Raw genomic sequence first — 27,934 nt, 5'->3', positions numbered from 1 at the left:
CTGAATTATTTGCTGGTTCCAGACTCTTTCTTTCTTTCCTTTCTTCCTTCCTTCCTCCCTCCTTTCCTTTCTTCCTCTTGCCTCAGGGGTGCATTCAGCAGGTCAACACCTCAGCGGGTGGGTTGTTGTGGGCCAGGTGACCTTTGTCTGTCATTGTTGTTCTCCTCACACCTCACCCAGGGAGAAGGGGAAGGAGCTTAGTGCCTTACACCTGCCACTGGCTTTACTGTGGTAGCACTGGGGTGCATTTGATTTTGGTGTGCCAAAGAGACAAGTACACATAGCCAACAGTTGGTAGATATAATACAAAGGTATCATGAACACTGTGGACACAGTGGATTGAACCTTTTGATGGCCCTTATATTAACGTCTGCACTCAACAACACAGAAAAGGACCACAACAAGCAGCTTCTATGTAGATAACCATAACCAAAGTGATGTTAGATTCCAAATGCGATTTGCGTTCCTGCGTGTGAGATAAATCAAGCATACCTCGAGTGAATAAGGGGACAGAGATGAAATGAAATACCCAAATGCTGCCTCCACTGGGGCCTGATTGAGTTCAGGTGGCTGGAAAGTGTCTCACCCAGGGCTAGTTGTCAGTGAAGGATCTGCTGTCTTCTCATCTCTTTGTGCTGCAGGGCTAACTGGTGAACATCGGGTGTGTTGCTTTGACGGATGTTTGTGTGCCTCCTGTGTTGCGGGGGGACGGGCCGTTGACACTCTTCATATTTCAAAGGCAAGGTCTGAGGAAGAAATGAAGATTGATGCGGAAAAATGGCGCGGCAACTCATCGCCCATTCGATACATATATTATCATTTACACATACGTGACACCTTTGTGCATGTCTGTATATCTATATATACATATGCATGGGCATGATCCAAGGCGCCACACATATTCACATAGGGTGGGGTGGGGGGTTTCCTCTGTTATTAGAACCATGTGATATAATTGCATTTGATCTCCAAATAAACAGGGAATCAGTCCATCTCCTTGGTGGAGATGGCAGATGTGATGGACGACCGCATTAGCAGCGAAGACAACATTAGATTTGCTCAAAATTATTGATCTTTTGTTTGTGAGCCAAGTCGGCGATAAATAACAGTGCATGGGAGATGTGACTCATTATCACCGTGCCAAAAGCCCGACAGACCTCTGTCAAAACACACTCTCCTTCCCCCCTCTCTTCCTCCTTCCTTTCATCTCCATCACTACAAACCAATTTAATCTGTTTTTAATCCTTCCCTCTTTTCTGTCGCCGGCGCCTTTAATGCGAGGCCTCACTGTCACTATCTGATTCCCTTAAAATTTTAATCCTGCACTGATAACCCTGTATTATTACATATTACACACTCACAGGCGGCAGGACACTCACACATACATACACATATACACATGCAAATATGTACACACAGCGTTTAGTGGCTCTTTCAGTGTTTTTATTCCTTTTTACCTTCTTAGTGAAGAAAAAATCCTTTTATCACACAATGGGTAATTTATATCCATTACCAGCGTTTTCAATCCTTTTCAGCGCGGCTGTCACTGCCTTTGGCACACTCGTGATTAATGTGATCTAATAATAGTCTGCCATTATATTTCCTTTAGTAAAACATGTACCAACATCCTATTCAGCTCCACGAAATTCATTGCCCCTTAAAATATTTTTCCCCTTTTCGTTTGAAAGACAAGATTGCTATTTTTTTTTCTCCATCTCGTTGCCTCCCAGGAGGTGATTATTTGTTAGGGGGAGGGGGAGGGGACGGTTAGTTGTGGCACTTCCCCTATTTTCAGACACTTATGAGAATGATGAGAGGTGCCATGATTCAAGGTGGTTTGTGTGGATGCATTTCAGTGTGTGCGGAGGTTGGTTTGAGTGTTTGCGGCCACGTCGTTGACTGGCTGAGGTTAAGAACAGCTTCAGATCAGCAGGGCATTCGTTATGCTGTAGAAAAAGTTTAACATGTGTAGCTTACAAAGCCAACATTAATTTCCCTTTTTGTAATATTTTGTGATATTAAATTATTTTTGTTTTTTCTTTTAATTTGAAAAGTTATCTCAATGAAAAATGCATACATTTTAATTGATTTACCGACTGCCTGATTTAGCCATAAAATTAGCTGTAAATGATTCTGAAGTCGAGCTGCAAAGATGAATCGATGAGTTGTCAACTATTAAATTAATTGCCATCTATTTTAATAATTGATTAATAGATCTGAGTAATTTTTTAAGAAATAAAAAGTCAAAGTTTTTTTTTTTATTCCAGCTTCATAAACGTTTCTGGTTTCTTTACTGTCACGAGACATATGAGGACGGGCTTTGGGAAAAACGGATTGATATTTGTTACCATTTTCTTTCACCAAACAACTAATTGCTTACCCATAAAATAATTGACAGATTAATCAACAATAAAAAAAATAGTTTGAGCCCTATTTTTAAGAAAACAATGTACTATAACTAACAAAACCCTGACCACAAATACATCCTTTTTATTCTTTCTTTTAATATTCTTTTTTTTGGGAGCAGGTAGTTTGGAATGTGTGATGGAGAGGAAAGATGCTCCCCATGGAATGTGCATAGGATTAGGTGTGCATGTATGTGTGTGTCACTGTGTGTGTGTGTGTGTGTGTGTTGTCAGGGAGGTGGCCCAGCAGTGGGCTCTGTTCCCTCCCAGCCGGACAGCCTGAGCCAGTCTGCCACTCATGGGGCACGTTTCAGACGGGGCGGTGCCAACGCTCACACACACACACACATACAAACACACATACATGCATGTATGAAGTTGTGCGCACACACACACAATCCTGGCTCCCTCTCACAAAGAGGGTTAACCCTTACTGGGTTCTTAGACTTGTATCCAGGATGAACAGGTGGTCCCACAAAACATGGGCATCCATTTCCTCATGACTTATCCCAGTGTGTGTGTGTGTGTGTGTGTGTGTGTGTGTGCGTGTGCGTGTGTGTGGGTGAGGAGGGAGGGTTAGAGAGAGTGAAGAGAGAAAAAGAGTACACATGACTGTGGAGCTCTCGGACAGCGTTTGTGTGAATGGAGGTTGTGTTTTTAGCAGCTTGCCGCTGTATGAAATTGTCATCAGATGGCCGTCATGACAAGAACAATATTACATCCAGCTTCTATTAACCGTGCGACGGCTAATATATGTGTTCCGTGCGATCATTTGTTTGTGTGTGTGTTCATCGACACCTGACCCCAGTGTCCGACCGCTCCAAACACAGCTGTCAACACTTTACATCTAGGTTTTTTGTATTTTTTTTTACCCCTCCTTTTGCTTTTTTTCCCCTTAATTTCTTTCTCTTGAATCCCTCCACCCAGGATCCCTCCATTAAAGATAACTTGTATTGAGCCACATCTAATTCCCTTCAATCCACCTCCCCCTCCTGTCTCAAGTGATCCCTTCCCAGCAGAGAAAATCGAAGGTAAACCACTTCTAAGGCAAAAAATGGTGTGCTCCACTTTGGATGTTTTAAATATCACCTTCTGACGGATGACGAGACGCAGGGTTGAGATAGCTGCTTTGGTAAAACACATCAAAATCACAAAGTTACACATTTATCACCTGACCGCTGCAGCAATGCACGTCCCACTCAGCATCTGGTCTTTACAACACATAGCTGAGACCCTCTCTGCCTTTGATAACTGTAGGCTTTCATGTGGGAGAAAAACACTTTGCTTTACTCCACTTTATTTGTTCTTTTGTGATGTTTCTGTGGCTCAGCCCCTCCGAACCCCAGACACATGTGAAATAGACGTTTTGGAAAATATGAGTAAGTAAGCAAAGAGAAAGAGGGAGAGAAGCAGACTGGAGCTGAGGAGATAAACATAAACAGAGCAGAGAGAAAGAAGGTTTCTGTCTGAGTCAGCGGGTTTTAGTAAAGTCTGATTAAACGAGGTGGGAAACCAGTTGGGGTAGTAAATAACAGAGGTGTCAAAATGTTGCTTAATGACCTGGATATCTATTGCATGGAATATGTGACTGCAGATCTACGTGTGAGCTGTAATTTTTTCCTTCTTTTTTCCTTTAATGCCTTAATGTGCAGGGGGAGTTCACATGTTTAAAACAACTAGTGGAGAGCTTTTGCACTTTTTTCCTGACAGAAAACGACCATATATAAATATAATTTTGTTGCGATGTCTATTCTTAATTATGTTACAGTACACAAACAGTAATGATAATTGTTATTTTTTACACTGCACACACTGTAGGCAGGTAGGTAGGCAGTTTTCTCCTGCAGCCCCTCCCCTCTCTCTCCTAAGCCCCTCCCATGAGAAAAGCACAGATTTATTCATACAAGTACCTATCTATATGAGATTTATTACCATGTTTTATTTGCAAACTCACGTAACATGACCTGTAATTGGTGTTGATTTTCTAAAGACTGAAAACAGCCAAGCGGAGGTGCCGAAGTCAGTTCCTAATGTTCCTAATGACGTCAAAATAAAACTGCCTACCTCAGCTTTAAATTACTCTGCTTCTATATAGTGTCATTTTACCAATGTTATTTTATTTAGCCTTGGTAAAACTCAGTATGTATGATGTGATTATGTGTTTGTTTTAGTTGAAACCAACAAGTTTGGGCTTGTGTTCCACAGAAAAAAAACACTTTTGCTTTTTTTGCTTTTTTTTTTAAGTCCAAGGGGTATATTGACAAAAATAAAAGTATGTTATATCAGCAGATTTATATTTCTTAATATTACATAACAATTTAGATATTTGGAGGTTTGGTTATAGGCATCATATCATAGCCTATTGTGACATACAAAAAATGACCCAAAAAGTTAATGAAATGTTAAAAAAAAGCATGATGAAGAAAAGTTGCAAGAGGAAGTGGAGGAGGAGGAGAATGAGGAGAGAGTTGGAGGTTATTGCAGCGCAGTCAGCAGTGCAGCAGTCGATTCACCTTCCCCTCCTCTTTCCAGGGGGGGGAAACCCCTTCCAGAGGAGGGGATGCTCGAAGCAAAGAGAGAAGGGGAGGGAGGGGAGGGGAGCAGTGGTGGCGGTGAACTCAGCACTTTCCTTATCTTCTCTCTCTCTCTCCCTCCCTCCCTGTCTCTCTCTCTCTCTCCCAGGGCTCCCTGATCAGTGCCGACCAGAAGCGGAGCTGAAGCTGAAGCTGAGGCTGGCTTAACGGGGCTAAGCACACCGTCGCGCTGTCCAAGAAACTACCCCCACCCACTGTCTGAGGTGACTCAGGGCTTTCAGGGAAAAAGGGAAAAAGGGTGGTGGGATATGGGACAGGAGACGAAGGTAGAGGGTATAATAACTGTGGACTAATTTGGGTTTATCGGGTATTTATTAGCGACAGTCTTGCATGAATGAGTGAAAGTTAAGTGGAGGAGAAAAAGAAGAACGAGGGAGAAAAGAGAGCAAAAGACGAGGCTCCTCTGAGATCCGTCTGCAGCAGGTTATCCACGCTGGTGCAGCCTGTGTGGGGTGATGATGACGATCACTGCGATGATGATGAGGATGATCATGATAATGACACACACACACATCCATGGGCACACACAGACACAGCAGTTGGCTGGGACATCCGGTGTATATGGATGTACAGAGGACCTGCATGGGCATATCAACAGATAATTCCTATTTAATCCCATCAGTTATCCGTTGTAGTAGGGTTATGCTGTCTGTCTTTAAGTCCAAGCTGGCTGTCTGTCTGTCTTTTGTCAGTCTTCCCTCCAGCGTCCAGACCAGAAGCTTTGTAGTGGGCATGGCCTTTAAGTATGTGTGACTTGACCTATGTTTGAGGGCTTCAGATGCAGGGAGAGGGGTGCAAAAAGTGCAGCCTAGAAAGGTGTGAGGAGAAGTGATCTGTCTGATAGAGTGGAGTGGAAACCCTGCAGGCCTGTGTGACCCTGGCCTGGCGCTCTGGCATGCTCCGAGGACGTGAGGTTAGTTCACCTAGCATCTATTTCTTGTCAAGCTGTGGAAATGCCTTTGCCGTCATATCAGGAATATCTAGCCGAGGTGCGGATGAACATGTAGCGTTCATCTGTTAATAGCAGGGCAGAATACGTGTAGCCCCGCTAGTGATTTATTTCAGTTGATATTAAAGTGGGGATTGACTGCAGTGCTGGTTTGGCATCTTAATACAGTAGCATGACAGAGTTAGTGAACTCTTCTCCCCTCACAGCACCTTCTCTCATCCTTTCCTTTGCCAAATTTGGACGCTGACACTAAATGGATCTGCCATAATTCAAATGTGAGTGGGAGGATATATATTTATACATACATATGTCTGTGTGTTAGTGTGTGTGCAGCCGTGTGGGGTTGTAAAGTGAGGCATTATGGCAAAAAAAAAAAAAGCCTGAATAATTTAGCGCTCACATTATTTTCTAATGCCATTCTTTAGAATCTGACTGTGTCACTCTAACAAATGCATGTGTCGGAAAGTTCAGGGGATTTTGTAGGGCGCCTGTGAACAGTGAGTGATGGCAACCAGCCGACTCTCAGCTCCCTCTTGTCTACCAACAGCTCCATGTGAGCCCCGTGCACCATATTCCTTTCTCAGAACTAACGCCGTGGCGAATCGAAACAAAAAGGCCACATATTTTATTTATGTGTCAAAAGTGCGGTGAAAGGAGGGCAGGAAGGAGGGAGCGGGGCGTATCACTCTATCCGTCGGTTGATATCATTCCATCCATGCGGATCAATTCTCCCAGACAGAGGGAGATGAGAAAGGAGCAAGCACAAAAAAGGAGGGAGGGAGGGAAGGAAGGAGAGCTGAAATGGTGGTCGTATTGATTTGTCAAAGAAATACAGCGTTGAGTGTTTTGCTTAAACGTCCACATAAACCTGAGCTGTCAGAGGTGGGCGGGCACATACTGACATTTGGCCACACCGACATAGATTGTAGATTTTCTGCTTGACTTAGCTGTACACAGGCTTACCCATCAACTTCATGTGGAAACACGCAAAGTGGTCCTCGCTTGTTAAAAAACGTGCTTTGTGGTTCTACTGTACATACATACAAAGTCCCCATTCTTCTCCGAAACAATCCCTTAATTAGCCACATCACTGTCGTTACTGTTACAAAAAATCTTTAGTCAAAATTAAGTTATTATTATTTGTCCTGAGCCATATATTCATCAGCAGATTGTGTTTAGACATGGACTGTGGATGTAAGTAACTCATATGTTTGCTGCTAAATTCTCTGCTTTTAAATCTAACTTGTCACGAGACATTGTCACCTATACTTCTGCAACATATATAATTAATAAGAAGCATGATCTTCCAGGGACTTTAACAGCAACCCAGTCCCTATGATAAATGTTGTGGTTGTGTTAAAATTCAACATTTTTAACCGCAAACATGATGAATGTGAACATCTGTGAATCAATGTTTTTATTATCATATTGCCTTGTTAGATCAACATATTTGTGGTTTGCAGAAACAAAAAAATCCCCAAATTTCTTGTGGCGACTAGGCTCCTAACAGGTAAGTTATGTTACAGGCCAACAGGATGTGTTCCTATAACACATGTGTGTCTTTCCTTGAATCAAAACTGTTCAGTACAGTTCATCTTAGTGTCAACTTGACATCAATGTAACCTCTGAATGCCTTCAACATTCAGGCCCTAATACTGTAACTCCCCCTAAATCCTGTGTTTTAAACATGGTCATACATCTGCAGCTGCTTAGTCTAATCACATTCCTAAATTGTGAATAACTACAGCAACCTTGGTAAGAGTGGAAAGAAAAATACTACAACATTTTGTTAAGATATAACCTCAATTAAGACCACCCACGCAAATTTAGCTGACTGTGATGAAACTCCCACATGTAGAAAAAGACTAAGACAGCAACTCGGTGCTTAATTGGTTCAAGGAATCTGCCGGTGATCCTATCATGTTTATCTACTCTCCAAAAAATGTCCCATATTTGACCATGGAGGAATAGAGAAAAGCCCTCTTCCACTCTGTGACTACACACCTGGCACAAGGACAAGAGTGGAGGGGGGCAATGAAATTAAAGAGCAGTTAAAGAAAACTGGAGAAAAGAGCAGAGAGTGTGCACAGGGCCATAAAAGGGATAGTTTAACCATTGATCGAGAGCAGTGGTGGAAATGGCAGCTGTAAATCAATTTTATCTTGGAGCAGCTAAAGAGTGTTTTCTAATGAGGTTAATGCCACATAATGGCTAAATTCTTCTGCTTAAAAGATGCCCTCAAGGTGGTGGCAAGAGATAGATGTCGCCATGGAAAGCTTAACACCTCAACATTCAACACCAAGCAGACAGATGCCTTCTTCTTCCAGGGAGATTGTATCTTAAATGATGTTAAAGCTTTATTCGTTAGAAGGTTTCAGGGGATCATTATATCATTCAGTACACCTTTGTCTAGACAGCTTGTTTTATCGATGGACAGATAAATCTGTTGCTGAGATTGGGCATTTAGTAAATTATTCAGTCTGTGGTGTCCACTTCCGATATGATGAGTTCCTCTCTGATCACAACTGCAGCTAATAAAACACAACAAAAAAGTGTTTTCTACTTTCACATATTAAAAATCGGCATCAATTGAATTTCAAAAAATGATGGCATTTTTTTTGAATACCGCTTGTCATCTCTGTGCTTGGCAGCCGGCAGGCTAGCATGTCAAACTGGAACGGGTCGGGTACGGCCACTGAAAAGACAAACTGACCCAGCACTAATAGATTATGAATCGAATTGACCTCTGGCAAATAGTAGTAGGGAAATGAGGCCTGAGTAAGAGAGCAGTGGCAACAAAACAAAACACCCCTCTTTACACACAAGTACTGCATCCACACACACACACACTCCCACAGGTTTTTCCAAAATAATGCATGCTCATCCCCACAATCATGGAACATGTTTGCGAGGGTTAAACCAAAATGGGTTCCTATAGGCCAATATTTGTTGTTCTTTTGGATTTATGTCCAATATTAACATACACTCGTCTATTTTTCAAACCTTATCCAAGTCTGGGTCATAGGGGCAACAGGCTAAGCTAAGTAGCCTTGTTGTCCATCGTAAGACTGGACGAATATATCGGCTATCGGCAATTAGCTGAGTATCACGTAATGTTTTGTTATTTTATTTTTCTGATTTCATGTTCTGCATCTGTAGAACGAGTACACCTGTGCTATTGTATTAATATTTAATAATTTCTATAAATAGCTGAGTTAGATGTGAATATATGTTGGCTCTCCACATGGCCTCTTTTGCTACTGGATTAGCTTGCTAGGTGAGAATCTGTCACTTAGTAGTCTTATATATATTATATTATATATTATATGATGCCCACTGAACAACAGCTGTCGCTTATTCTTGTGGCAGATCCATAATTTGGGGGAAAGAAGACAACGATTGCCCCCCAAAATCAGCCAGTGATGTTCTCAGCCAATCACTGAGTCGCCCTGGTTCAAAATGTCTAGTTAGAGAACTTGTTTCTTTAACACAAAACCCACACTTGGCCCAGGGGTGAAGTACTACTGATATGCATTCAGAGACAATATTTCTTGTGTGTCTTGAACAGACACAAACATACAGGGCTTCATTGAGTGCATACTAGTCTGAACAGATGACAGTTGTGGAATTAAATGGGTGGGTGAGTTTTCAAAAGGCCAAGAATGTTGGTTCCAACCCGCAGCCTGTCCAGAGGTAATTACAGTGTGCAAAAGACAAATGTAATACAAGCAAACTTGAGCTACTGTAGGTTGGTCAGTGTTCTCCTCTGCACTGCTTGGGGTCGGGTGAAGTAGAGAGAATCAGGAAGCTTTAAGAGTCAACAACTTACGCAACTTCAACCGATACGTGCAGGGATTCCCAAAGCATCCGGTATCAAGACTAATCACACGCTCGCTAGCTAGCATGTCAGCAGACGCAGACGTGTTGAATTATTACATTACACAAATTACATTAGATAGTAATGGAAGCATAAGGAATCCTCTTTGTCTTCAGTTAGAGTGATCCGAGGAGTCTGCAAGGTGTAAACTAGACTCCACTATGAAGTTGTTGACGGAAAGCAGCTCGCAATCAGAAACGTGATGAGGAGACACTGTGGGTGCATTGCATTATGGGAGAGGCTTGGAGGATTCAGGTGATGTCAGACAGGCTTTTCCAGTATTAAGGAATTATATTTGTGGTGGATGTAGCACTGATGCAGGCTATTTAACACTCGAATTAGTCCAATACTGACCACATATATCGATCTAACCATATTGTACGCATTCAAAGCCAAAACTAGAATGGCAAACTGTTGAAATAGACCGATGATATGCGGACACAAATTTAAATTCATGCTTTAATTTAACACAGTGTCTGCAAACCAGTTTATGTGTGTGTGTGTGTATGAAAAAAAATTGAGTACAACCAGCGTACGGCATGAAACTTAAGGAAAGTTCATCTCCACAGACCTCTAGCATTGATCACTGGGGCCCTAAAGCTATTATCATGATCTAATTAGGTTTAACATAAGTCTGTGTCACGGCCCGGTGCAAGGCTGCCTTGTCCCCAATTCCACACTTTCACAGCATCCCTATTTAAAAATAGCACACATGTGCCACACATACATGCAGTGAATACTAATACTTTTTTCCCAGTTACACTAAGATTCACTTTAGTGTTAGACAAAGGTCTAAGCAGGGTGAAATGATGTAATTCACCAGGCAATGAACAAACGTAGGGTAATCTCACAGATTCCTCCTCCCTTTTCCATGCCTGCTAGTACTCAGACAATCTGTCCAACAGGAATTGGCATAAATTTTGTAAAAATAAAATACACAATTAAAGAATGTTGTTCTTACCCACATGCAAAAATGTTCCAGGAAATACATAAGCCTTGATGAACAGGCTTTAGAGACACATCATGTTTGAATCAACAATTAGTTTAATAAAATACCACTTCAGTAGGACAAATAGCCTTCTGATTGTTTTACTTTTTATAGTATAACATCTCATTTTTTTTGTTTGGTTTCATAATTCTCAATAAGTTCATTTAAAGACTAAATGCATTAATCTTTATTTGTACTATTTCTCCATTATCTTGTCAAAATCAGCAGCGGGGAGTAGCCATTAGCGATGTGCCCAGTTCTAAACCAGTTATTGGGGAATATAGTGCAATATATTGCTATATTCTGTGGTTGCCCTCAAGTCGAGTCAAGAATAAAAGACATAAATGAAAAGTACAGTATGAGGGTGTTGAAATATATTTCATAATTATTTATATTCCAATCTAAAATCAATTTGATGCAACAATTATATAGCCAATGAAAATTAGGTTAGAAAATACAAAATATTTCATATAAATATATAATAAAATTACAGTAATAAGTCACTCTCTGTGACGGTCTTCTGTCCGAATACAGAGACAGATTATTGGTTGAACAGATACAGATAATGATGTTTCTGTACAGCTTTTGTCCATGGTGAGATTTATTTGAAAAAAATGCATAGCTCAATTGTTGTTGTTTTTTTATATGTGATCTGTTTTCTGATCTCGGTGAAAATGACTTGTATATCTCACAGTTCTTGTGGAACTTGAACATAAACTGACTGGGTATATTTTAGCCAATTCTCTTCCACTCCACTCTGTATTCCTATGAGTCGGAGATAATCTGAATTCCTTTGGCTCAAAAAGTGTAGAAGGTGAAACATGTAGCCAGTGACCTAATAAGAAGACCTTTAAGGTGCGGCCATTAATACAGCTGTCAAAAATATTCCATAATAGAATACTATATTTAATTTGTTTTATGTACCTTATATCTGGGCTGAGGTGCTTTAATACATCTGTGAATTACCTACTCTGACACCTTATTCATTTTCAACATGATTAGCGGCAGTGGTGTGCATGGCTGGCGCAGTGGGTGGCTGTGGCCCAGTGCACACACTCATGGGCTCATTATGCCATCGCGCAGGTGTAATGGAATGACACCCCCCCAACCACACACACACACACACACACACACACACACAAGGCCCTGCATGTACAAACTCAAGAACATGAAAGCTTGCACACAGACTGAATACAGTGGGCCCTCTTGGCCTCTTCACAAAGCAACTTTTTTTCAATGTTGTACAATCTAGGCATCCACTACAGTCTTATTATTTCAGGGCCAGGCTGAGGGACCATGCTTCAGTCCCCATATAAGGGAAGACAAGCTTAAAAAAAAAAAAACGTGTTAAGAGGACTCCCCTCCCTCTCCACTACTCCTGTGTCCTCTGTTATTATGAATAGTGGCGGTAAGAGAGAAAAGCATATACTCCATTCGAATCTGTTCATGGTTCCTGAAGGACCACTCTCACCAGACGAGGGCCCTTTTTCTCCCCCTCCCCTCCCTCTTTTGATTGATATGTGAAATCCGTCTCTCTCCGCAGCTCTAAAGGCAGTCCCTGTGTGTGTCTGAAAGGTGCTCATTGTTGAGTAGAGACCACTTTGTCAAGAAACAATCCTGTTCCCAAGGAAGCTGAGAATGTCTTAAAAAAGATACAGGCCCTTATTGTGTACATTGGGGAACTTTAATTTTGTGTGTGAGGTCATTTTAATCCTGATGAATTTTTATAGTAGCGGTTGTAGTTCAATGGCTGGTCGCCCTAATGCTCTAAAGAAGGAGCAAAATAAAGGAAGAATTGGAAAGAATGAAAAACCCACCCACAGGCACGTTGAACAATCCTAAACTTAGTGTGTCACAGAGAGCGAGGAGGAAGGGTAGAGGCCTTTGTTGATGGACACATTGGGATGTATTTAAGTTCTACAAAGGAGATTCTCTGAATGGAGGCTTGATTTCTGCTACAAGGTTTAAAAATGCGTCGTCTAAGGATAGATTTACCACGGGATAAAGTTTGTGTAGGGTAATCTCTTTGGCCACAGAGGCTGATGCAAGTGAACCACCCAAGACCTTGTCTCTGAACTGATGCCAAGAGGGAAGCCAACAAGCTTCTACACAGACATGCATCTATGACACTGCTAATGGTATGATTGAGCATTCTTAATTGGCATATTGGATTTTTCCAAGCCCATTTTATCACATTTGACCTAGGCAAACTTTCACAATGAAAGTGAAGTCATGTCAGAGTCTTATTCTTTATGATAATAGATGGGTGAGCTCTCAGGCTTCTTCTTTTGTGCAAACTAATGGTCTTATTTGAGCAGCAGTTTGTCTTTTCATCTGAGCTGCGTGGCTGTTTTGTTGTCGGTTCGCCCTCTGGCCTGGTGTAGGTTTAGTCTGGATACGAGCCTATTAGGCAGACGAGTCCAAATGTAAACAAGGAGCAGCTGAAAATGTGATACTAAACTGGGCAAAGTTACTACATTTATGTACATTTTTAGCAATTTAAAACACTAGATAAACACATAACTTGTTTTATTTTGTTGCATTTTACAAAATGGTGCACCGTCGCAGGAGGCTTGCTCATCACCATTGTGGCTAAATGGAAACTGGATCTTATTTGAGAAACGGCGGGGTGAGACCAAACAGCATGATTCATAATGGTTATTTATGTACCATGTTGCTGAGAATCAGCAGGGGGCAAAGGCATGGTCTTTACTAAGTACGTCTCTTTCTGCTTAGTTTCTCCTAGCATCTTCCTGATAAATATTTCTCATATGGATACCAGAAAAAAAACATCATCCCAATGTTTCTGATCATCCCCAAAATAATGAGTGCATGAATCTCAAGCAAAGAAATGAGGTGCATTCAAACTCCACTAGTACGTCGTGTCGTGTTGGAGGCAGACAGACTGCACATAGTTTGGGTTACCTCTAGTTCGGTCATGGATGCTCACAATTCCTCCAGATTCCAGCAACTATTAAACAAAAACATAAACAAACCACCACTGACACTTGTTCCCGCTCTTTCCTCTAACTGTCCTTTATTTCTTTCTATGCTTCCCTCCTCCTTCTTTCCCCTCTGTTCTGAGATGCAGAGATCCAAGTGCGCAATGGTGCATTACTAAGGACACCTGCTCTGTTGATGTGGCCAGGCAGATTGACTGTGTATTTCATGAGTGTGTGTGAGTGTGTCTGTGTGTGTGTGCATGCATGCATTTATTTTTTCATCAATTTTTAGGCTGAGACTGGGACCAAACCTATCAAAATTGTTCTGAAGTAAATCTGTCCATTTCTGCCTCAAATTATGCATAATGGGCTTTTAATTCTGTGCCCTGCAACAAGCTGAAACAGTGCCCTTCCCAAGTTTTGGCACCCAAATAGTAAGAAACTTAAACCATGCAGTCATAGAGTGTTAAATAGAGATATCTATTTTCCATTAAAGACCCGATCTTACATCATTCATTTAGATCACCTTAAACTGTTTATAACAATAAAGCGATTTATTGATTAAAGTAAGTATACACTATTTATGACTATAAAAAGCAGAGTTTTGGAGGCTTCACCCTCAGCTGCTTTAACTCAGTCATCATTGCTCAGATGCTGACGTCTTGTCCACAAAAAATTGAGTTTACTGTTATAAGATTTTTGATCCATAAAAAGCAGCTGAATGAGCCAGGTGTGTATAAATTAATATGCTGTTTGTGGGCACATTTCAATGGTGGGAGAATGTCAAGGATGATGGCCAGTTAATGTCACAAGCCATGGTGATATTTTTAAAAAACAATTTCTATACCATAATGGTACAAAAAATGGTAAATTTCCAGAAAATCCTGTTTCCAGAGGGTCAAAATGGACAAAGGAGGGAGAGTTCAATGCCTTGAAGGGCACAATGTGTCCTGTTACATTATACTGTACTTTCTCTTTTTACTCTGGAAGGAGAAAATGAGGCAAAAGGAGAGCAAAAAGGAATACTTTTATTCCTGACATTTGAATGATTTCTGTTCCTTCCTAAACCCCCAAACCTGTACCCCCACCGCACCCCAACCTACATACAAAAAAAAAAAAAAAATCCTATTCACTTAGTATGTAGGTCACATTACAGTGGTGTCTAGCTATTGGATATGGGCTTAGATAACTGTTTGTTGAGTATTAAATGCTTTCGCTGCCTCAGCAGCCTCTGCCACTGGTATTTCTCACACAACTGTGCAACTGAAAGGAGGCAGCGCCGCAGCAAAAATCATGTCACACACATACACATGCACACACACGCTTTCAACCTCTGACGCTTTTTTGTGTATACTTAAAAAAAAAAATCTTGTTTGCATAAAACATTCACTTTTCTCACATAAAAGTGCCTTATGTGAAGTTGAAAACAGCTTCTGAAAGCGAGTTAAAGCAGCATCTGTAAATGAGGACTGTGCTGTGGTGAATAGGAGGGAAACCCATTGACCTGAGGTGCTAGCTCAAGCAGATGAATCTTTGCTTTTCTTTCCTCTTATCCCTGTTTGCTTTGGGTGACCTTGCTCACCAGCCCTGATGCAGTGTGTTCACATAGCACTGGGCTAATGGCTTAGATAGGCCCCAGTGTGGCCAGTACTTTCCACTGAAAACACCCACCTCCCCATATTCGACCCTTCCCTCCTCAATTGTACACTCGCCGTTCACTATAACTGCTGTAACCTCCGATTTGAACATGGCCAGGCGGAGGTGCAGGGCAGAGGAGGAAATTGCACCTGCTTTTATACCAGCAGGATCCAGACGAGGAGTTTGTGTTCACTTAAAAACAGAAAGGCAGGAGACAAGAGGGGCACCTCGCTGCTGTACAGTTTTGCCCTCTGTTGTCTTTGCATGAAATGAAAGATGCAAGAAGTGTGTGTGTGTGTGTGTGTGTGTGTGTGTTTGTGAGTTATCCTCCCCTCCCTCTGTCCTTTGTATGAAATGAGCCCAGATGGTGATTGATTTTTCAAGTGCTGACACCCCTGCTTGAGAAGCACCCCTCCTTTTTATACACACACAAATACACACACACATACCCTTCTTTGTGCCGAGCAAGTGAGGCACACTAACATCTCAGTGCCATCATCATCTTTGTGACTGCCAGAAACCACCATTGATCGACTAAAGTATGCATGCAAACAAACACACACACACACACACACACACACACACACACACACACACACACACACACACACACTCGTCCAAACACACACACACACACACGGACCAAGTAAAATAAATACATATATACATTAATAAGGTAACAGGTTTTATGAAGATAATGTGTCATAACACTTTATAATAATAACACATTATAGACATGGATGTCATGGAAAGTGCTACCAAAAAGAATAATTGTATTAGTTGATTAATTGTTTCGGTAAACAACAGAAAGTTAATCAATAGACCTGGTAACTGAAGAATTATATTGATTATTTACCAAGCAAAAAATGCTAAATATTCTCTCGCTCCAGATTCTGATGTTCCAGAATTTTCAGATTTTCCCTGTTTTGTAGAATTATATTACGTATTAAAAACACTTGATACTAATCTGAAACATGGGCAGAGACACAAGTTATTGTTGTTTTCTATGTTGTGTATAATATATATACACTTCTACAGATAAATACAAGGTTATGTGTAAAATAATCCTGTGAAAGAAAAGATAAAACAGACAAGAATAAGTATCTATTCAGGGAATAGTGAGTGGTGAGAGACAGAGAGATGGAGCGATGGTAGGCAGGGACAGGGTAAAGTGACAGAGAGCTGTACGCAACAGCAGCCCCATTGAGTTAAAGTGGCTGTGTGGCTAAATGATGTCATTGGCTAACTAGGCGTTCTCAGGCCATTGCCTCTGTTTGCGTGACTAAATACATACAATTAAGGCCTAGGCACTTCTCAATCTCTGTGAACTCATTGTTATCCCCGGGTTCAAGTGCACTGATAATGGGGGCCAGAGGAAAACAGGCGTAGCAGCGAGAGAGACAGAGAGCTGGTGGGTAAAATAGACATCTCATTATTAGTGGCATTCTCTTTCACCCCAACAGCGCTACTAAAGCCTTGCTCACTCATCTGTCCCTTTTTCTGCCTGTTTTCTTTTTCCCCGTGGCTCTTTCCCTTTGCTTCACTTTTCTTTTTTTTCCACCTTTTTTCGATGATTTGCAAACATTTTTTCCTCCCTTCTTTCCATCCTTCTGTTTCTGTGTCTCTCTCCATTCTCCTCCTTTGTTATGTGAGGATGCTTTGTATAAGCAGTGTTTGTTCCCATAAAGTGGCTGGTTTTCACATGGGGGCTGAGTATGACACGCACCTTTTACCAGTGTTACCAGTTGCACATTTTCAATGGACTTTCAGCTTCTGTTTCTATTGGCTTAGCTGGAACAGAAGAGCAACTTTTTGGGGAAAAAAAACCCAAAAAACTACAAAATCATTCATAGAGGAAATGACTAAACCTCAGTGTAGCTTGTCTAGAGCAGTGGAGGTCACATTATGGTCCCTCTACTATGGCACACACACACACACACACATGCACACACACACACACACACACATGCACATGCACACAAAGACCAGATTGAGTGTAATCGTCTAAAGCGAGACTTCCCTGATGGCCTCGACACTTGACAGTGATGCCCTCAAGTCTAGGAGAAAACTCTGTAACTGGAGAACGATTGCTTCTGTCTGTCTTGAGTAACTGGATCACCACGCCGTCCTCCCTGCCCACAGGCACACACACACATGCATGAATACTGTTACACATTAATGCACACACACAGAAACTGCACAAACACAGATATTCTTTCACCAAGACACACACACACACACACAGATTTACAGATAGACAGTCAGAGAGGAACGGAAGTAAGCTCACACACAGAAACAGCCGGAACGCACGACTGTGCATGACAAGAGGTGTGTTGGAGACGCGGGGGGGAGGGGGGGGGGGGGGGGGGGGGGGTTGTGGGGAGGGTGGCGCATTCTCCTCCAGTCGGCGGCGGGGCGCGGCGGCGGTAGCCTAGGTAAATGGATCTTATTTAGCGGCGCGTCAACACGTGTAAGGGGGCTTACGGCTCATTACTCTGGGCTCCGATCCTCTCTGCTCACCCACTGATGGATGGCAGGGGCTGCTGGGAGGAGGTGCAGGTGGGGGGGGGGGAGAAGGAGAGCAGTATGGACATCGACCTTACCCTCCTTCCTGCCTACCTCCTTCCTTGCCCTCTTGATTTTATACTTCCTCTCCTCACTTTGCTCCATATACTTCTTTTTTGCTTTGAATGTAATTTCAATTTATGGATGATCGCATTTAAAAAAAACAAATCACAAAACAGGGTTTGTAAATAACAGAAAGTGTTGTGGTGCCGACTGATTTGGAACGATGTTCGAGCTCAAACGGACATGGATGGAGTTTGTGGCGGACTTAACGTGCTTCCTCACCGAACTGCATAGCATTGCACCAGAAAACTGTTCTTTCTGTCACTTTCAATCAGAGCTAGAAACGATAAATACCAGCGCAGAGTTATTTGTCCCAATAATTAATCCCAATTGTAACCTTTTCCCTTAAAGAGAAAAGCCAGATGTTACTGTCGTGGGTGTTATGCCTGGGCCACACTGCCTCAGCAATCCGTTTATGTCGCGTTTTTTATTTTGACGCCCATATTAACAAGTTTTTTACCTCATATTTTGTAAATAAAATGATCAAACAGGATTGAGCTGTTCCTCTTTTGGAGAAAGTTTAATTCTCATGCTCTACACAAATCCAAAGCATTACACATTCATTCACTATATGTAGGTATGTACAGTGTTATTCCAGCTTACCAAAAAGAAGAAAGTAGTACCACAAATAGTAATAGACATTCCTCAAGACCATAAGTTCCAATTTAAAATAACATTTTGAAGTAGTGAAAGAGTTCAAACAGACTTTTCATTCCGATTGGAATGCAAAACATCAATGCAAAAAACACATTGATGCATATCAGACTACTTAAAGTCAACTTTTACCCTCCATACCTGTTGTTCTTTGGTGGTTTGGGAGTCTGTGATTGGCTCAGTAGGTGGTAAATTTTAGGTCAGGCCTTCTGCTTCCAAACTCTCTTCAACACCAGTCTTCTGTATGTGTAGTGAACTTTTAAACCCTTACATTAACTCCCTGACACTTAATTGTTACCAGCAGACAAACCTGCACTGTAAACGTCCCAACCGTGACACACACACACACACACACACACACACACTCTTAGACACATGCATATACTTCTTCCAAAGCACTGAGTCAAGTCCCTCTCTCTTAAGCTCGTAGAGCATTCCTCTCATTCATGGAAGCAGGGCCCTCCTAGTGAAGCGCTTAATTGGCTGCAGATTGCTCTTTAACCTCAGGGTTACACCGCACACACACACACACACACACACACACACACACAGGAAGACAGAGGCAAACACACATGCACATACACACACACTCATGCACACCATTTGTACAGGCTGTTAAAGTCTTAAGGGAAATAGAGTGTGGTTTTTACAACTCAGAGGGGAGGTCAAAGGTCAACAGATTTGTAACAGTCTCTAAGGATCTGTCAGTCAAGGCTAAGATGCCAAGGCGACTACCGCACACACGCGCACACATATTTAGATGCTTCCTCTGTCGCCTCAAAGTGCGTCTGCTTTGCTGTTTTTCTTCTAGTTTCAACTGTTTCTGCATAGATGGAGATTCTGACTCCGTTTGGTCGAACATGCTAGACTGGATCTGATGCAACCACCATGTCTTTAGAGTTGGTTCAGCTGGTTTGGGTCTTGCCAGTCACCTCTGTGCGTTTTGTCCAAATGGGACAATCCATTTGAACTCTCTGCCCAACTGGGCCGGCTGTGACTGTTCCCTCTCCTTTAGTTTGCTGCCCAACGGGGACATGTGTGTCTGTCTGCCTGTCCTACTGAGACAACTGTGCTCCTCCTCAAAACAGAAGCTCTTACTGTCATTGAGATTCATCACTGGCTTGAGAGGAAGAGGAATTTGTGGTTTTTCAGGGCACTTAGAAGAGGTCTTATCAGTATTGGGAGAGTTATGAATCAACATATGCAGATCTAGGCTTGTTGAGATACACAGTTACTTGGTTTCCTTATGTGGTAATTGCTGGTTTTTGTCCGGGAAATTCTGCTAAAGTCCATATTTAATTTGATTAGAGTTTGTTATCTTTTATTTATTAGAGATATTAAGTCCATAGCGTACGGAAATTATTTGAAGTAGGCATATTATGAGCAAAAGTAGCCTATATTTCTATACAAACTCTTCTGAATCTAAGCGCCTTAATGGCGCCATTCTCTATATAACCTGCCTATTATTTTTATTTTAAACTCAATAGACACAGACCAGAATTCCTCCCATTTGTCTGGGAAATTTAAATCTTCCAGGACACGTGGACCGGCACCAGTTTCTCTAACTTCAGCCCTGATAACTGCATTTTGCATTTGTATAATAAAATTGTAACGGTATTGGACATTTCTGACATTTGTCCTTACTTGCAATCAAATTCAGATTTTTACTTGTTTTGTTACTGTATGTGTGTGTGTGTGGGTGTGCTAGTCCCTTCTCTCACTACTCCCTATTGTTTATGATACATAGTGAATATGCTTTTCTGCATGACTCACTCTTCTCTTCTCAGAAGAATCAAGATCTGTGTTTCTTTCCCAAATTAGCTTTTACACTTTTATCCTAGAGCATGAAGGAACTTACTGCTAATATGATTGTGTTCGACGGAGAAATGGAATAGGAGAGGAAAGAGAAAGAACATTAGTTATTTGACGCAGTGAGTCAGTTAACATTTAAATGTTGTTGTTTTTTTGCTGGTGTAGGAAAACACACAATTTAGTGTACTGCGTCCAGACATCTGATTTAATGAATGATAGGTTGCAAAGAAAAACAGTTAAGAATAATTTTGAAAAGGAACAAAGAACCCTGGTAGAGACTAGTAATGCCTGCCAGTCATTCCATTGTACAGGCTTATGAATGATTAAGCTACTGTAGCAACAAGGGCAGATCATAACGGACGCCATTTTGTTAGTTCCCCCTGCAATCTTTCATATCTCCGCCAGATTTATTCCAAACAGCATGATGGTAGTTTGTGTATTTATGTGTGTGTTTGAGGTGGGGGGTGCAGGCAGGGTGGCATGCTCAGAGTTAATACCACAAATTGTTGTTAGATGCAGGTCTCCCTCTGCCATGCGTTTTGGACAGGAAGGTAACGTGATTGGCTTTGTTCAGTCTTCCTGGCAGCCGACACCAGCTGACATCTGTTCCCTCCTAACCACTCAGACTTATCTCCATCAGGGAACACACACACACACACACACACACACACACACACGCGCACACACAGACACGGTATCACACAGAACAGACATGTGTGCACACACCGATTCACACGGTCATACACACAACCGTACTTGTGCTCATGAGGAAAAAAAAGCACACACATACTGCTCACATACACACTTTTACACACGTGAGCTAATTTTGTGATAATGGAGAGTTCAGTGTGCCAGTTGTGTGTGGGTTGCATTCACATATGCATCAAAAGCTGAAAATCAGAGTACAAACTGACCGTAAAGACGTCAGGATATTCAGTATTCATATATATATATATAACGCATGCCTGCATTATCTCGTGCAATAAATCTACATTGTATTGAAAATACAATGAAAAAAGAACTAGACTGGCATTAGTTGGAAAAGAGGGGAGCAAGCGGATGATTTGCTTATGCATTCAAGGCTGATTGTGGTGGCGTTGCAAATCTTATTGCGTTGCTAATTTAAATTATTGGCGGCCGAGTCCCTGGCACGGAGGCCTGGGCGTATATCTTAGACATGTGGAATCTGAAGGCAGAGTGGCATGAACACTTTCCGGGTAGACGAATAAAGAATTTCAGTCAGTTTTGCCTCTCTTAAGCAAATAACCGTCTGCAAAACTGGCCGGTGTATAAAAGACTGCCTTTTTTTCCCCCTCTGAGATGAGAGGGTGAAAAAAAAATGAAGAAGAAGGGTGGGTGGAGAAAAAAAAAAAAGAAAAAGACAGAGGTCTGCGTGTGAGAAGGGGAGGCTGTTTGAAATTAGCCCTCCACTCTGGGGTCCTGGGAAATGAATGTGACATGTCCAGATTTGGTGTTTTTGTTGCAATTACCAGAAAACACCAGATGAATTCTTTGCAAGCCATGTGTGCTGGTTTGTGTATGCATGAGCGTGTGTGTGGTGAGCGTGTACACATATGGATGTCTGAGCATGTATGTGTGTGCATGTGTGTGTGGCGTGTGTGTGTGAGAGCAGGTGGCGGGCATATTTGAAGATGACAGTAGGGGTCTGACCCATGCCAGGCCCAATAAAGCGGCCTTGTGATGGAGCTTATGTGACACACTGTCCCCAGGGCTCTGAGGTCTTTCTCTCCCTCACACACATGTGCACACACTCATACACACAGTGCCTCATTTCCCTCGCGGTGCTCCCTGTCATATACCGAAGGCTGCACTCGGATTGCTGCGGGTACGTGTGAGGTCTGTGTGTGGTCTAATGACGACACACTGTACACTCAACGCTAGCGCTAACGCTATTGATTCAAGTCACCTCTGCATTTTGTACACCAACTCATATTTCCAGTTGTAACAACCACCTACGTGTGTTTTGAAATGTTTTGAACGCTGCTTACACTTGTAAAGTTGAGCTGAATCATTTGGAATCCGTCAGTGTTGTGCTCTGCGTCACACTAAACTACAAAACCACAGCAGAATACACAGCAGGCTCATATGCTCAGTCAAACCATAATGAAATTTGAAAACGGCATCTCTGTAAAGTTTAACCAGGCTTATATTTTTGGAGCTCAGAAAGCAGCCGTTCATTGTCATTTCTACAGATCATAATTTGATGGAGAGATGGCTTAATTAAGATACAATATTTTTGATGCTATAATGTTGGAGAGTAAAAGTGTTTTCATCCGTCTGCACATGCTAACTTCATACTACCCTTCTCTATAAAACCATAATCTCCTCCCTTTTAACCCGCTGAACCCCAAGCAGTGTCAGGGCGTCTTTTGTTTTTGCTCCTTTCACATTTTAGACCTTGTGGCTTTGTTTTTCAAGTCCTGCGCCTTTATGACAAGAGCACAATCATGGCTAGTAGTAGGGAGAACTCAAAAATGTTTCTTTTGCAGTATAACACAGTTATAATGCCATAAATATAAAAAGAATCAAATTAAATCTACATGCATCCACATTTTTGTAACAGGACTGTTGGTCTCAGTGGAGTCAATCATGATTTTTAAAAATTTTTTTACAGCATCTGGTTTGTTCAAGCGCTTTGTTTTTCTCAAAATGACAGCTAGCAATTTTGATAGAATATCACTAATTTAAGCTTAGATTTGGTTATTTTTCTTGATGGAACAGTTCCTCACTTGTTTATAGAACGTCAGTCACAATCATTTCAGCCTTACATTTTCGGGCTGTGATAAATGGTGTAACTTAGGTGATTTAAAAGAAAACATGCATTTTAAATTGGTTGTATTGTTCAAACTGAAAACCAGTGAAAAAAATATATTTTTACTTTTATTGCAGCATGTAAAGCCTAAATTACTTTGCAACTTTTGCTCCTAAAATTGAAACTGACTTAAAAATGGTCCGGCTGCAAGTGTTGAAACATACTATCATAGTGTGAATAGAGCCATAAGGCTAACATGAGGAAGGGAAGTTAGAGTGGTTCTATCATAGATCAGCTTGACAGTAATGCTGTGAGGCAGACACAACTGTCTCTGAGACAGGGAAGAAAAAAGGTTGGATGTTACCTGTCAGATAAACAAAAATCCATCTCATCTCACAACCCGTACATTCTCTGTGAGCCTCTCTCTCTCTCTCTTCCCCCTCTGTTGTGCTGTTGGGAGAGTGTATGTATTTCATCAGGCAAGGAGTGTGTGCTTACAATAAATAGAGAGTCCTTGACACCTTACAGGTGCATACAGCAACTTCACACCTTGGTGGCTAGAATGGCAGCTGCAGACAGAGAGCTAATTATCTGAGAACTGCTTTAGTACCCAGAATACTTGTAATGTGATGTCAGCACATACTGATCACTACATACATGTGGAGAGCAGGAAGAGCAAATATAAAAGTGTGGAGAAAGTGTCACATAACAGTGAAGTCATTTTGTTAGATTTGCTGCTCTTTTGCTGCTTTACGAGACAATTCAACTCCTAATTGCCTTGATTTTTTTTTTTTTTCAATTATTCCAACACCATGTGAATGCTCCAAAATGTAATGGGTTCGTCTTTGGCCCATTCTACACCGTTCCACTAAGTTTCATGAAAATCAAGCCAGAAGTTTTTCTGTAATCCTGCTGATAGACAAATGGACAGACAAACCAAGTCAGAAAGATGACCTCCTTGGCGGAGGTAACAAAGTTTGCTAAGAGAAGCTTTTGTGTGGTCCAGATTGGCTTCATTTTTCTCTTTCTAATTCTCCTACATTTGGTCAAGAGATTTGGCATTTCCCATTACCATTTGGCCATCTTACATAAATTAGATTTGTGTTGTTGATTTCAAAGCTGCCACTAGAAATGTTGGTATAACTTTTTTTCTTACTCTTAAGTAAGAAAGTAAATTGAATTTTAGCAGTACATGATATAGAAATGCTTTTAAAAGAGGAAAGAAAGAATGATTTCCCCCTGCTGAACCTACCTTACAGTTGCTTCTTCAAATGATTCCACATCTCATTTATTACCACAATAAACCAGACCAAAAAACAAGTGACCTTTTTTTTTTGCACACATTATTTCAGCAGTGCAACTTACTGGCAGACATGAGCTGCAAGATAACATCAACTGAGTGGCTTTATGGTATGCACCATGCATGCACAGTGCCGTTGCAATCAACCATTTTCTCATTTAGACGTAGACGTATATGTTATCCCAGACCTGAAACTACTGTGAAGTTTAGCATGCGGTCTGATCTTTGCCTTGCTTCGGTCTTCATTATCTGCTGTGTAATGCTGTTATTTATCATGATGACTGGATTTTTTTTGCTCCCTCAGCTATTTATTTAACTTTGGTTTAAGTTACAAGTATTGCAGTCTGTGGATTTTGGGAAAACATATCATGGGTGTAACATAACTTTTCTTTGTATATTTGTAGTTTGTTGTTTGTTCCAGAAAGGTTATATGGTAAAACTATTTCAAATTTAGAAAGCTCATGTGGAAAGAAGACAGTTAACACTGGGCAACCTTCTTTCAGAGGCTGTGTAAGGATCTAATGCAGCTAAATAAAGAGCTTTATAATGGAATTTATAGGTATCCCAAGAAATGTTGTCCACTGAAGAAGCAACTTAATGTTAAAAGCATGTTAGGTCCCCTCAATGGCCCAAACAAACCCAGACTGTTCTCTTGTGGCTATAAAAGGCTCTTACAGAAGTGCAGAGATTTTAGATTTGGCATCCACGAAACCACAACAATACCGAATAATAATTATCAGCTTTGTTAGCCTTATATCTTCCATTCTTCCTTTCTTTTTCCCCTCCCTTTATTTTCCTCACAAATAAAATAATTCTTTAGACATAAATCCTATATTAACCATCATTGGCATGCGTGGGAAGATTAAAATACAAAGAGACGGTAATATACTGTAGGTTTGTGTAGTAAATGTCTGAATTGAACCCTGGTTTTCTTTTTGATTTTCATATTGTGCATAAAGCTCTCACTCAGCATGTTTAAAGTGATATCTCAGGAGAATATTTTTTTGTGTTTTTTTTTCTTCTCTTCCCTCTTTTTTCCTGGAGGATTTATTCTCCTTGATGTATTTGGGTTTAGTAATTGGTAAGTGATCTTTAGAGTCCGCCTCGTATTTGGATATTAATTTTACTTTTTAATATTACCTAAAGACTTGCACAAAAACATGATTTGACCTGAGCTCATATCACCTAAAAGTACACAAATGGTATCACACTTTGCGAGACTAAATAAAGCTCAAGGTGATAAGTATAAATTTCTATCACTCTTTCTCCCCCTCTAAGCTCTGTCGGTGAAAAAGTGTGAACTAACAAGCGTCCAGCAGCTTGTAACACAAAGGGCCGTCTACACATGTTATTCAAGGGAAGCAGTGGAGTCTGGCCAGGCACTGCCGTTAAAAAGAGTGAGTGAGATGGGGGAGAGTGAGTAAGCAAAGCTGTATAGTGATTTGCCATTTATAATTGGCCTGCAATGGTAGATGGTGGCTGGCAAGGACTGTTTTTTTTTTTTTTTAAACACAATCTGTGCCTGCGGTCGGGGCGATGCATCGCTAATGACAGAAAGCCAGAGTGGTGTGGAAGCACAACAGCGCCTGGTGGCTACAAGGCCAGCACTCGCAAATATGTTCTATCAGATTTCAGATAGATGATGTTTCATGGTAACAGATCATAAAAATGTGGGTACTTTCTATTTCAAATGCTTATCCTCACAAGTGAAATATTGTGGGCAAAAGTCACTTTTCACAATGACATTAAATACATGCCACATTTCAAACCTTTATTTATCCACTGATATTCCACTGAGCTCCTTGCTCTTTGGCAGTAACACTCTGCTCATACTCCCCACAGTTACACAGTCTGTCTGATAACTGCCCATTAAAAACACTAAAGCAGTTGGGGGTGAAGGTCTTGGAGAATCAACCTGAAACTGATGTGCAGAAATACATTTTTGAAAATATAGATCTCATCCACAAATGACCCGAAGATACTCAGACTAAGTCCGGAAGAGACCAGAGGATAATTACACCCAATTCAAAATGTGGTCGACTCCAACAGACCAATGATATGGCACTATTTAACGAGCGGCTGTGGTTGAAAAGAGCAGCAACACCAACAAGTCCTCCAAATTACACTTGCTCAACAAACTCGACCCCGATGCTGCTGGACATGCACAGGAGCGAATGCAAAGCCAGCCAAAGGAAAGAAGACATGTGAGCCTAATAATATGAACCTTTTAAGCAATTAAACAATAACTACTTGATTAGGGAACAATTGCAGCCATTGTCAAATGAAACCAGTCAGACCATGCACTTTGTTGACCTCTCTGTCCACCCTGATGTCCTCCCTTTGCAGACTATGTGGCTCTATAACAAAATTATACCATTTCCTCTTCTGCTCCCAACAAACAAGAATTTTTTTAAATCTCTTTTTTGGGCATTTACAAAAACAACTGATGTCGTTGTTTTTCCTGAGAGTCCTGACAGTTTCAGCAACACATGTCCTACAAATCAAGATCAGTCTTCACATTCACTTTAAGAAACTATATTTCCCTGCAATGACATGATCAAAGCCAATAGGGATGGCTTGGACCCATTTACATATTAGACTTGTTGTCACACTGCTCCAAGGCCTGCATTAATAGATTGGAAAAAAACACATTGCGATGTAAACTGGAGAATTTTTTACCTTTGGCCCAAAGTATCAGGGGCCCTTTTGGCATTCACCTGCAAAAAATCACTCAAAACTACCACAAAAAAACATAAAACGACCAAAAAGAGATGCAAAACAACGAGGGACAAAACAGCTTCAAAGACTCACAAAATGGCTGCAAAGAGACACAAAATGACAACAAGACAGACGTAAAACAACTGCAAAAAGGCGCAAACCATAAATAGACAAAAACAGCCCAAGAAATCCTTGTTGTTTCACCTGTCATTGTTTACAGTCTGATTAGCAACTTCATTGATACATTTTAAAGGTGTTTTGCATCCAGATAACATTTTGAGTAATCTCTATGAAGATATGTCTTTTTGTATATGAATGCAAATTCAAAAAAGATGGGCAATGGGTTCTGAGATTGCATTTGGGCAAATGGGTTCCACCTCTTTCAATCTCCATTAGACTGCACCTGCAGCATTACCTGCATTCAATCAAAGGCTGCTCAAACATGATTGGTCAATACTACTCGGACTACAAATGGAAACCAGAAAGCTTCTGATACCAAAATCTGTTGCCTTAAGATTTTGCATTCATATGCAAATGCTTTTAGAGATTACTAGCAGCAATTGAAGGACAGTACCCACATTTCACAGTTCTTTGAGTCTGGAGAATCAAACCAGCAACCTTCCACTCTTCTAATCTCCTTAATACACCCCGGCCCC

The 27,934-nt window shown here is 41.2% G+C and overlaps 1 protein-coding gene across 4 annotated transcripts in view; it reads left to right on the top strand.

Annotated features, from left to right (window-relative positions):
• Positions 1–27,934, top strand: part of znf536 (zinc finger protein 536) — a 331,204-nt gene that overhangs the window by 129,878 nt on the left and 173,392 nt on the right. For all 4 annotated transcript variants that reach the window (XM_059351790.1, XM_059351771.1, XM_059351798.1 and 1 more), the window contains one exon: positions 5,088–5,202. The gene's annotated coding sequence lies outside the window, so the exon portion shown is untranslated. The remainder of the gene's footprint in view (positions 1–5,087; positions 5,203–27,934) is intronic.

Source organism: Centropristis striata, chromosome 2 (genome assembly GCF_030273125.1).
Source record: "Centropristis striata isolate RG_2023a ecotype Rhode Island chromosome 2, C.striata_1.0, whole genome shotgun sequence".
Classification (NCBI taxonomy): Eukaryota; Metazoa; Chordata; class Actinopteri; order Perciformes; family Serranidae; genus Centropristis; species Centropristis striata.
This window is presented reverse-complemented; position numbering and strand designations above follow the sequence as displayed.